This window comes from Equus quagga, chromosome 3 (assembly GCF_021613505.1).
Source record: "Equus quagga isolate Etosha38 chromosome 3, UCLA_HA_Equagga_1.0, whole genome shotgun sequence".
NCBI lineage: Eukaryota > Metazoa > Chordata > Mammalia > Perissodactyla > Equidae > Equus > Equus quagga.
In genome coordinates, this window is record NC_060269.1 from 106,745,103 (window position 1) to 106,758,274 (window position 13,172).

A 13,172-nucleotide genomic window follows, 5' to 3' on the forward strand; every position below is an offset into this window, starting at 1 on the left:
TAATTTTGAAATGTTTTCCTCATATAGAGTTTCATACTTTTTGCTAATTTTACTTCTAAGTGATTTATCTTTTTTGTTGCCAATATAAATAGATCTGTTTCAATTATTCCTTCTAAATAACTATTTTAAGTACATACAAAACATATAATATATATTATTTTATATATATATATATATGTATAAATAAATCCTGCTGGACTATTACATACTCTTTCTTGTTTTAGTTTTAGCACTGATTTTCTTGGTATTCCAGTTATGTTATTTGTAAATAGAAGTATCTTTATTTCTTCTCTTCTGTTTCTTATGACTCTATTGCATTGGGTGAGATATCATGTATATTTTTAAACGGTATTGAATAGAGAGAGCATTCTTGCCTTATTTTTTTACATTATCTTTAGCAAACTGAAGATATATCTTTAGATATATTTAATGGTGAATCACATTATTGAGTTTTCTCATACTAAATAATCCTTACATTTTTGGATTAAATTCCACTTAATGATAATGTATAATTTTAATTTTTTTCTATTCTTTTGGTTAATATTTTAATATTTGAGTCAACAAATCAATGTCCGACTTGCTTCACTGAAATAATATTTTAAGCATATTTCTTTCATATGCTCCAGACAAATAACGTACATGTCAAGAAGGATCATGATGATCTGGCCTTTTATATTTTGGTAGAGTTTATCTGTGACAATTTAGGCTTCGTTCATTGTTGTGAAGGTAAATAAAATAATATTCTCTACATCTTTAATGGAAATTTATTAATTAAACTTCTTTCCTCTAAAAGTCTCATGTTTGGTAAATTATATTTTCTTTAGAAATTTTCCATATCATCTAGAATTGTGTCAGCAAACTATGGCCCAGGGCAAATCTGGCCATGCTCCTTCATTTGTGCCTGTCTGTGGTGCTTTCACAGTAAATGGTAGAGTTGCATAGTTGAGACAGTATTGACTCACGTAGCTGAAAATATTTACTATCCTGACCTTTACAGAAAAAGTTTTCTGACTCCTGATCTAGGTTAACAAATTTACTTTACTAATTTTGAGCAAGTAAATCTGTTTTCAAAATTTTTCTTTGCTCCAATAGATATTCACCTTTGATATTTCTGATTTTTTATCTGTACTTTCTTTCTCATTTTAAAAACATTTCTATCTGTTTGGGTTTTTAATTTCATAATTCATTAACTTTTGTTTTTTATAAATTATATTTCCCTATCTCTTTTCCAGGTCTTTAAAATACCTATTTTTTAGATTTTTATATGCAGAAGTTTTCGTCATCATTACTTTTTAAAAACTCTATTTTTTTTTAATATTTCCTTTTTAGAGTTCTGCCCGGGCAACAGACAAAACTCTCTGTCTGCCATTAGTGGAGGGGCCACGCCCAGCATTCACAACTCTGGGAAAGTCCCGGAGAGAATCCCAGAGGGAAAGGTGACCCCCAGCTGCCGTTGCCCGCCCCGTGGGGCTAGGGATTGCTGGCGATCTCAGAGATCTCGGAGAGGACTGGGGCTGGGTGAAGCTCCAGAGGCTGGCTCCGTGGCCCGGAGGGGAAGCTCCAGAGTTCTGCCCGGGCAGCAGACAAAACTCTCTGTCTGCTATTAGCGAAGGGGCCACGCCCAGCATCCACAACACCAGGAGGGTCCCAGAGAGGAGAATATCAGGCAGGGCAGCAGCTGACCAGCTACCACTGAAATCAGGATCTCCGGCTATCCCCCAAGACAGGGCAAAGGGCTCCCCGAGTTCCTGGGGAACAGGACTGGGGCTGAGTGGAGTTCCAGTGACCCAGCTCTGTAGCCTAGGGGGAAACCCTACAGGCTCACAGCAGCCTCAGGGAAAGCCTCCTCACAGCAATAGCAGAAAGCACCCATCCGGCAGCCACAAGGCTGGAAGACCCCGGGACAAAAGTAGCGTAGCTAGGTGAACTAACCACAGACTGTAGAAGATGCCAATAGCTCTCCTGCGACCCATAGTGGACAAGTGAGATTTTGTGGGTGCCGACAGTGACGGAGCGACAAATATAAGTGATCCTACCCCAGGCCGCTGGAAAAGCCCATAACACCGTTGCAGACCCCAAGGAGGGAGCACGTCTAGGTGGGCTGCAACAGTAGGCACCAGCAGCCTGAAGCCCCCCTGTGACGGCCCCCACAGCAGAGGAGGGAATCCAAAGGACCACTGTGACTACGAGGAGGGGCCCAGGCCCAGTTAGCAACTGTGGATAGGGTTCCTGGTTGGTGCAGTATAAGCAGCTGCTCCCCGATCACAGCAGCAGAAACAAGTGAAAGGAGCAACTAAACTCTATCTCTATGTGGAGGCACAAATCAACAACATCAAGCAATATGAAAAAATACATTAAATCTCCAGAACAGAAGGAAAATAACAAATACACAGAAAACAATCCCAAAGAAAATGAGATACATAACCTAAATGATGATGACTTCAAAACAGCCATCATTAAAATACTCACTGAGTTAAGAGAGAATTCTGACCGACAACTCAACGAGTTCAGGAGCTATGTCACAAAAGAGTTTGATACGATAAAGAAGAACCAAACAGAAATATTGGAAATGAAGAACACAATAGAGGAGATTAAGAAAAATCTAGATGCACTGAACAGTAGGGCCGATAATATGGAGGAAAGAATTAGCAATTTGGAAGATGGCAATATAGAATTGCTGCAGGCAGAGGAGGATAGAGAAGTAAGACTAAAAAGAAATGAAGAAACTCTCCGAGAATTATCAGACACAATTAGGAGATGCAGCGTAAGGATTATAGGTATACCAGAGGGAGAAGAGAAGGAGAAAGGGGCAGAAAGCCTATTCAAAGAAATAATGGCTGAGAACTTCCCAAATCTGGTGAGAGAGATGGATCTTCAGGTGACAGAAGCCAATAGATCTCCAAACTTTATCAATGCAAGAAGACCAACTCCAAGGCATATAGTAGTGAAGCTAGCAAAAGTCAACGACAAGGAGAAAATACTAAGGACAGCCAGGCAAAAGAAACTAATCTACAAAGGAACCCCCATCAGGCTATCAGCAGATTTCTCAGCAGAAACTTTACAGGCTAGAAGAGAGTGGAATGATATATTCAAAAATCTGAAGGACAAAAACCTGCAGCCGAGAATTCTCTACCCAGTGAAAATATCCTTCAAATATGATGGAGAAATAAAAACTTTCCCAGATAAACAAAGATTAAGGGAGTTCATTGCCACAAAACCTCCTCTTCAGGAAATCCTCAGGAAAACCCTCATTCCTGAAAAATCAAAAAAAGGAAAGGGGCTACAAAACCAAGAGCAGAGGAAATAAGTAGAAGGACAACAACAGAGAGTAGCAGCTCTCATCAGAACAGATTAAACCATGGGATGAGAAACAAAGGAAATTGAAGAAAACCGGAAAACAAGACACAAAATGGTAGTGGTAGGTCCCCACATCTCAATAATCACTCTAAATGTAAATGGATCGGACTCCCCAATCAAAAGATACAGAGTGGCAGGATGGATCAAAGAACAAGACCCAACAATATGCTGCCTACAGGAAGCACACCTCAGCCCCAAAGACAAACACAGACTCAGAGTGAAGGGATGGAGAACAATACTCCAAGCTAATAATGAACAAAAGAAAGCAGGTGTCGCTATACTAATATCAGACAAGGTAGATTTCGAAGCAAAACAGATAAAGAAAGACAAAGAGGGACAGTATATAATGATAAAAGGGACTCTCCACCAAGAAGACATAACACTTATAAATATATATGCACCCAACACAGGAGCACCAAAATTTGTAAAGCAACTCTTAATAGAACTAAAACAAGACATCAACAACAATACAATAATAGTAGGGGACCTCAACACACCATTAACACCAATGGACAGAACATCCAGACAGAAAATCAACAAGGAAATAATAGAATTAAATGAAAAATTAGACCAGATGGACTTAATAGATATATATAGAACACTTCATCCAAAAACAGCAGGTTACACATTCTTCTCAAGTGCACATGGAACATTCTCAAGGATTGACCATATTTTGGCAACAAAGCAAACATCAATAAATACAAGAGAGTTGAAATAATATCAAGCATCTTTTCTGATCATAATGCTATGAAACTAGAAATCAACTATAAGAAAAAAGCAGAGAAAGGTGCAAAAATGTGGAGACTAAACAACACGCTTCTGAACAAACAATGGATCATTGAGGAAATTAAAGAAGAAATCAATTATTATCTGGAGACAAATGAAAATGAGAACATGACATACAAAATCATTTGGGATGCAGCAAAAGCAGTCCTAAGAGGGAAATTCATCGCAATACAGGCTCACCTCACTAAACAAGAAAAAGCTCACATAAGCAACCTCAAATGACACCTAACAGAACTGGAAAAAGAAGAACAAACAAAACCCAGAGTCAGTAGAAGGAGGGAAATAATAAAAATAAGAGCAGAAATAAATGATATTGAAACAAAAAAGACAATAGAAAGGATCAATGAAACAAAGAGTTGGTTCTTTGAAAGAATTAACAAAATTGACAAACCTTTAGCCAGACTCACCAAGAAAAGAAGAGAGAAATCGCAAATAAATAAAATTAGGAATGAGAGAGGAGAAATCACAACAGATACCAATGAAATACAAGAGATCATAAGAGAATACTATGAAAAACTATATGCCAACAAATTGAACAACCTGGAAGAAATGGACAAATTCCTAGACTCCTACAATCTCCCCAAACTGAATCAGGAAGAAATGGAGAATGTGAATAGGCCAATCACAAGTAAGGAAATAGAAACGGTTATCAAAAACCTCCCCAAAAATAAGAGTCCAGGACCGGACGGCTTCTCTGGAGAATTCTACCAAACATTCAAAGATGACTTAATACCTATTCTTCTCAAACTGTTCCAGAAAATTGAGAAAGATGGAGTACTCCCTAACACATTCTATGAAGCCAACATCACTCTGATCCCCAAACCTGACAAGGACAACACAAAGAAGGAGAACTACAGGCCGATATCACTGATGAACATAGATGCAAAAATCCTCAACAAAATTTTGGCAAACCAAATACAGCAATACATCAAAAAGATTATACACCATGATCAAGTGGGATTTATACCAGGGACACAGGGATGGTTCAACATCCGCAAGTCAATCAACGTGATACACTACATCAACAAAATGAAAAGCAAAAACCACATGATCATCTCAATAGATGCAGAGAAAGCATTTGACAAGATCCAACACCCATTTATGATAAAAACCCTCAATAAAATGGGTATAGAAGGAAAGTACCTCAACATAATAAAGGCCATATATGACAGACCCACAGCCAACATCATACTCAATGGACAAAAACTGAAAGCCATCCCTCTAAGGACAGGAACAAGACAAGGGTGCCCACTTTCACCAATCCTATTCAACATAGTACTGGAGGTGCTGGCCAGAGCAATTCAGCAGGAAAAAGAAATAAAAGGAATCCAAATAGGTAACGAAGAAGTAAAACTCTCGCTGTTTGCAGACGACATGATCTTATATATAGAAAACCCCAAAGAATCCATAGAAAAACTATTAGAAATAATCAACAACTACAGCAAAGTAGCAGGGTATAAAATTAACGTGCATAAATCAGTAGCATTTCTATACACTAACAATGAACTAACAGAAAAAGAACTCAAGAACTCAATCCCATTCACAATCGCAACGAAAAGAATAAAATACCTTGGGATAAAGTTAACCAAGGAAGTGAAGGATCTATACAATGACAACTACAAGACTTTCTTGAAAGAAATTGAAGATGACATAAAGAGATGGAAAGACATTCCATGCACATGGATTGGAAGAATAAACATAGTTAAAATGTCCATACTACCTAAAGCAATCTACAGATTCAATGCTATCCCAATCAGAATCCCAAGAACATTCTTCACAGAAATTGAACAAACAATCCTAAAATTCATATGGGGCAAAAGAAGACCACGAATTGCTAAAGCAATCCTGAGCAAGAAAAACAAAGCTGGCGGAATCACAATCCCCGATTTCAAAACATACTACAAAGCTTCAGTGATCAAAACAGCATGGTACTGGTACAAAAACAGGTCCACAGATCAATGGAACAGAATTGAAAGCCCAGAGATAAAACCACACATCTATGGACAGCTAATCTTCGACAAAGGAGCAGAGGGCCTACAATGGAGAAAAGAAAGTCTCTTCAACAAATGGTGCTGGGAAAACTGGACAGCCACATGCAAAAGATTGAAAATTGACCATTCTTTTTCACCACACACCAAAATAAACTCAAAATGGATCAAAGACATAAAGATTAGGCCTGAGAAAATAAGTCTTTTGGAAGAGAATATAGGCAGTACACTCTTTGACATCAATTTCAAAAGAATCTTTTCAGACACTATAACTCCTCAGTTGAGGGAAACAATAGAAAGAATAAACAAATGGGACTTCATCAGACTAAAGAGCTTCTTCAAGGCAAGGGAAAACAGGATTGAAACAAAAAAACAGCTCACTAATTGGGAAAAAATATTTACAAGCCACTTATCCGACAAAGGGTTAATCTCCATAATATACAAAGAACTCACACTGCTTAACAACAAAAAAACAAACAACCCGATCAAAAAATGGGCAGAGGACATGAACAGACATTTCTCAAAAGAAGATATGAATATGGCCAATAGACACATGAAAAGATGTTTATCATCGCTAATCATCAGGGAAATGCAAATCAAAACTACACTAAGATATCACCTTACACCCGTTAGATTGGCAAAAACATCCAAAACCAAGAGCGACAAATTTTGGAGAGGTTGTGGAGAAAAAGGAACCCTCATACACTGTTCTTGGGAATGCAAACTGGTACAGCCACTATGGAAAACAGTATGGAGATTTCTCAAAAAGTTAAAAATAGAAATACCCTATGGCCCAGCCATCCCCTAGTGGGTATCTATCCTAAGAACCTGAAATCAGAAATCCCAAGAGTCCCTTGCACCCCTATGTTCATCGCAGCATTATTTACAATAGCCAAGACGTGGAACCAACCTACATGCCCAGAAACTGATGATTGGATAAAGAAGATGTGGTATATATACACAATGGAATACTACTCAGCCATAAAAAAAGACAAAATTGGCCCATTCGCAGCAACGTGGATGGACCTTGAGGGTATTATGTTAAGCAAAATAAGCCAGTCAGAGAAAGACGAACTCTATATGACTCCACTCATAGGTGGAAGTTAGTATATTGATAAGGAGATCTGTTCGGTGGTTACCAGGGAAAAGGGGGGGTGGGGGGAGGACACAGAGGGGGAAGTGGTGTACCCACAACATGACTAACAAAAATGTACAACTAAAATCTCACAAGGTTGTAATCTATCATAACATTAATAAAAAAAAATAAAATTGAAAACTTGGGGGCCAGCCTGATGGCGCAGTAGTTAAGTGCACACGTTCCACTTTGGCAGCCAGGGTTTCACCAGTTTGGATCCCGCGTGCGGACATAGCACCGCTTGGCAAGCTATGCTGTGGCAGGCCTCCCATGTATAAAGTAGAGGAAGATGAGCATGGATGTTAGCTCAGGGCCAGTCTTCCTCAGCAAAAAGAGGAGGACTGGCAATAGTTAGATCAGGGCTAACCTTCCTCAAAAAAATAAAAATTGAAAACTTGTTGCACAGCAAAAAAATAACCCTCTTGAAAAGATGAAAAGACAAGTTAAAAACTGGGAGAAAATCTTTGCAAACCATGTATTAAAGTACTTATCTAGAATATAAAAGGTACTTGTAAAAATCAACTATGTGTATCAGAAAAGAGTTATGTTCACACAAATACATGAACAGATAACAGCAAAAAAAAAAAAAAAAAAATTTCCTTTTTAGCCTTAATGCTATATTACAATGAGATAAAAAACAAACAAACACACATGTGGGAGGGCCTTTTCATTTTTGTAGTAATTTCAAGATTTATTTCATTTGTGATCTGAGTTTTATTTGTATTGTTTTTATTTTATGAAATGTATTAAGCTTTTGATTGTGAACCTATATATTATCAATTGTCATGAAAGCACTGTGTACACTTTAGATGAAGATGTGTTCTATATTACCTGGGTGCAAGCGCTTTGGGGCCTAAGTGTCCTTTGCCAGCTTTAAAGATTGCAGTGCCCATTTCTTCATTGCTCACAATTGTCTGATACACCTTTGCCATTTTCTATTACCATTGCCCATTTCAGTTTTATAAGTACTTTGTTTTATGTATTTCTCCTCTATGTGGGATATACCGTGGATTTATATATCAGAGCTCAATCAAGGAAGTAGAACTGCTGTGAGTGATATGAAATAAAGCATTTATTATAGGAATTAGATCTTAAGCATTTCTGGGGGCAGGTCAAGATGTCCGTGGAAGGCTTTTGCCTCTTTGTCAAATAGCGAGCCTGAAATCACTGAAGGTCAGGAGTAGCAATACTTAGAAAGGGAAGTTAGACATAAAGTGCAAGAACCAACAAGGAAAACTTGAACCACTGAAGTCAAAGTGGAACCCGTTCATGACTCTTGTGGACTCCAACCTCAACAACATGGACAACCCTCAGAAAACCCTGGCTCCCTTTTTCATGAAGCTGCATACACAAGTGGCCCAGAACAAAGACAAGCTGAAGGAAGCGATTCAACAGGATCTAGAGGAGCTCATGCCCAGTTGCTGCCCCATTTCAGCAAAGCAAGTCAGAGTCTCCTACTCTACAGCAATCTTCAGAGCACTATGCCTGTGACTTCGCGTCACCTTTCAAATATAAACGCAGATTTCTCTGCTGGTAAATCATAAACTTGGTACATACAGTGTACTTTCAGTTTACCTAAGTTAATAAAGTTTACAAGAAGAAAAAGAAAATAATTAAAGTATTTGCAAAGATATGCACACACACACATTGTGCTGCATAAATTTTGTTGGCCACCGTAATATATAAAAATCCAAAACATACATTAGTTACCATATACATTTACAATATAACTAGCTAATAATCTTGGAAACCTAGAGTTTTTTCTTTGACCGACTTTAGGTGATTCGCTTTTATTTGCTGAAGAATAGAATACAGAGGAAACACTAAAATCAATATATAGACTTAATTTAATGTGATTGTATATATGGTTTTTTAAGAAATTAATTGCATAGGTTTTGTAGAATTAAAACAAAAGGTAGAGGACTCATTAAAGAGAAAAACAAAATGGACTCCATGTGGCTAACGCGGACCTAAAACAAAACAAAGTCAAGTGGCCATGCCAGGACTGAGGTGCAGTCATGTACACTGTTCTCAGACAAAAGACAACTTGTACCCGAAACTGAGTATTCCTTCCTAACAGTTGGGCAAAAACCTGATATAACTGATTTTAGAACACCAGTGTCTATATGGGAAGCAACAAATCAGAAGGCTTCAAAAGAATGCCTGTGGTCTACGGTTTTTGCCTTTATAAGCTCTGCCCTCCACGCCCTCTTCAGAGCATACTTTCAGTTTGTTCTGAAGGCTGCATCTCCCCAGTTTGCAAACTGTGTGAGCAATAACACTTTCCTAACTGAATCGTTGTAATTCAGCCATTTTGTTGACAGTTTTGACTTCAAGGTTGGTACTAACGAAAATATGTAAATATGGGTCAGGGTATTCTAAAATAGATAATGCCTATCGTATATGTGGGACTTGTGAAATAAAATATATTCTTTTTAATATTTCACTCATATAAAGTGATATCATTATTCCTGTTTTATACATTAGTATACTGAATCCTCGAGAGGCTCATCACCTGGCCGAGTTCACAGAGTAAATGGAAGAGTCAGGATTCAATTTCCAGACACCCTGACTCGTAAACCATGCTCTTTCCTTTATGCTACATGGGTTCAGGGTAAAACAGATGAAGGCATGGCAGAAGTCACAGTCACTATTTGTGTTTGAATATTGAAAGAGTAAGTGTTTCATAAATGAATTTACTGATAAGTTGTAAAAGAATGGATAAATGATGTAACATGAGAGAGTTAAGAAAACATTGATAAAATTATGAATAACTTTTATAGATGCTTAGAGAGTCTTATTTCAGGCACTGAAGATCTTTTTTATATTTCTGGGGTCATTCAGTTTTGTCTGAGGGGATGAGATTTGATTTACAAGAAGCTGAAAACTCAACAACCACTGAATCCTAGAGAGTCATTAGGAGATGTGGGAAATTCTAATATAACTTTTAGAAAGATTTGAAATATAAAGAAAATAAAAGGAAAAATACCGCATTAAAGAGCAATATATTAAATTACAAGTTTCAAAAAAGGAAATATTTCTTATTCTCAAAATAAGAATTTGCTTATTCATCTAATATATGGAAATTGTGTATTTTACAATTTACATCATGAAGGACTTCAACATATAAATGAACAAAAAAGAATTTCTAAATTATTCTCCAATCTCTCTCTCTTTTATTAGAAACTTGAGGTTCATAACTTGCCAAGGACATTGTATTAACTCCTGTAAATGAGCTTTATGGACAAAATCCCTGTCCTTTGAGAGTTTATGAACTAAGCTGCTAGTACATTATGGTTGCAGAAGCAGAACATCAATTTATGAGAAACCCAGTGTCAAATGTACGTTAGTCTTTCGATCGTTCTTGGGGAGATGTGTCAAATCTGCTTTCAAACACAAAATGTATATTGGAAGAATGGTGTTAAGATAGATAATACCAAAGTTTCTCCTTTAGCTCTACCTGGAAATAAGTGGTGTTGTTAGGAAAAGAAGAGCAGTGTTGCAAGGGGGTTCAGAAAAAGACATAATTTTTTCAAGTGATACTCTGATCCTTCATAATTATGAGACCGTGAGGAAGTTAAAAAGTCACACTAAGCTTCTCTATCTCTCTCTGTGAATAGGGATGGCATTAAGTATCTCACAATGATTATTCCAGGATAAATTAGCAAACTGTAATATGTATTAAATAAGGCATTTCTAGAGCTTTATTTTTTCCTGAATTATAATTAAATAAAATAGGAAATATTACTGATTAAAACGGTGATGAGTAAAAGTTTTGCTTACATCAAAGTACAATTTTATTCTTTAATTTGTATAATTTGATTCACATCCTTGACAGAGTCCTTATTAGCAAGATCAATGCCAAAATCTGCTTTAATTTATAAATACTTGTTTTCTCTAAGAGCATTTCCAGTGGAAATTTGCATATGGCTACCTACAACTAACCCATCACTGAAATTGCTGTTCTAATGTAATCCCTATAGAGGGGGGAGAGAAATTTGGTTGTCCCGGAGCTTCATTTCTTTTTCTCTTTAGGTAGTTGATCCCAGCTGGCTCGCCTTTGTTGAGCCAGTCTTTACTGGGAAAAGGCCTTTGGCTGAAGTCAGCATTCTTGGCATGCAACGTGTCCCCGGGACCCCAGGAATATAGTTCCTGTCCCTTGGTATGCATATTCTTTAATGTTTCTCTTAGGTCTGGATATACTTCTGCTTTCTAGAGAAACTGGGTGCTTTCTAACCTCTATTATATTATTTAATTATTTAATAATATTATATTATTTAATATATAATAACAGAAATATTAATTACAGTGTAGGGGTGGGGTGCATTCTTTCCTTTGAAGTACCCTCTGCCCTTTGTCCAGCCTGCCAATCCATGGAAGAACATTTCTGCTGGAAACATCGCCAAGGAACAGACAGAGCATCTGTGCCATGCTATAAAATAAGTGTTAAGAGAACTTTATGTACTCTATTATTTGTTTGCCTGGTAATTTTTCTCCAATGAGTTTTAAGTCATATCCGAACTCAGTGAAATTACTTTTGTGTGTCTGTGTCCAACTTGGATGGAAGATGTCTAACCTTATCATCTTAGCCAATATGGTGCCCAGACAGATTTTCCTATTTTATTTTTATCACTATAACTAATATATCTAAAGTATCTTACCTAGGTGTTTATATGTTTATATGTTCATAGTGACAAAATCACTGCCTATTTTGTTCACTGCTGTATCCTGAGGACTTTGAACTATTTCCAGAACATATTAAGCCCTTGATTTCTACTGACAAAGGAAATAAGTGTGGGAGAGTATTCAAAAAAGTACAAAGCACTAAACAAGTACCTTTGCATAACTTAAAAGAATGCTAGTATATTTAATCTTATGAGTCATGTAATTAATCCCTGAGAATATAGATTTAATAATTTGCTAAACTCAACACTATAGTGATAGAATATAAAAAAGATGGTTAATATTTTTTCTGATCATTATTCTTAGTGTCTTCTGCCACTATGTTTTCCCTTAAGTTTTAGAACCTCTTGAGTTTTAGATGGGCACATGACTGCTTAACCAAAGACTACATATCTTGGCACCCCTTGGAGGTACTTGGGGCTAAATGACCAAATGTTTGCTAACGGAATGACTGGAAGTCACATATGTTACTTTTATTTCTCAACATTAAAGGAAGTAGGAGTATTCTTATTTTATTTCACCTTAAAATCTGGATTTGGATGCAGGTACGATGGTGGGAAATGAAGCAGCCATCTTGTACCAAGATGAATGATGAAGCCGTGTGCTGACAATGGCAGAGAAATAAGATAAAAACACATTAAGCTTCTAACATCGTAAAGGTGCTTTATAAGACTTGGACTTCTTATACTCAGATTAGCAAGCCAAAGATAAATAAACATCAGTGTTTTTTAAGTCACTCTTGTTACAGGCTACAACCTACATCTTAACTAAATGCGTATGTATTTGTTTTACTTTGGCCACCCATGTGGCTGTCACATTCTATACCAGAGCTGTTCAACAGAAATTTCCACAGTAAAGAAAATGTTCTATATCTGTGCTGTAAAATATGGCATCTGCTAGCCCTCTATGCCTATTGAGCATTTCAAATGTGGCTAGTGCAGTTGAGGAATTGACTTGTTATTTTATTTTATTTTAATTATTTAAGTTTAATTAGCCACATGTGGCTAATGGCTAACATACTGAACAGCTTAGTTATAGACCTTGCAATTTCTGAGGAATGTATCCCTTTGATAATTTCAATTTCAGACATGCCATTCTTTTTTTTTTTTTCCTGAGGAAGATTAGCCCTGAGCTAAATCCATACCCATCTTCCTCTACTTTATATGTGGGACGCCTACCACAGCATGGCTTGCCACGTGGTGCCATGTCTGCACCCAGATCCA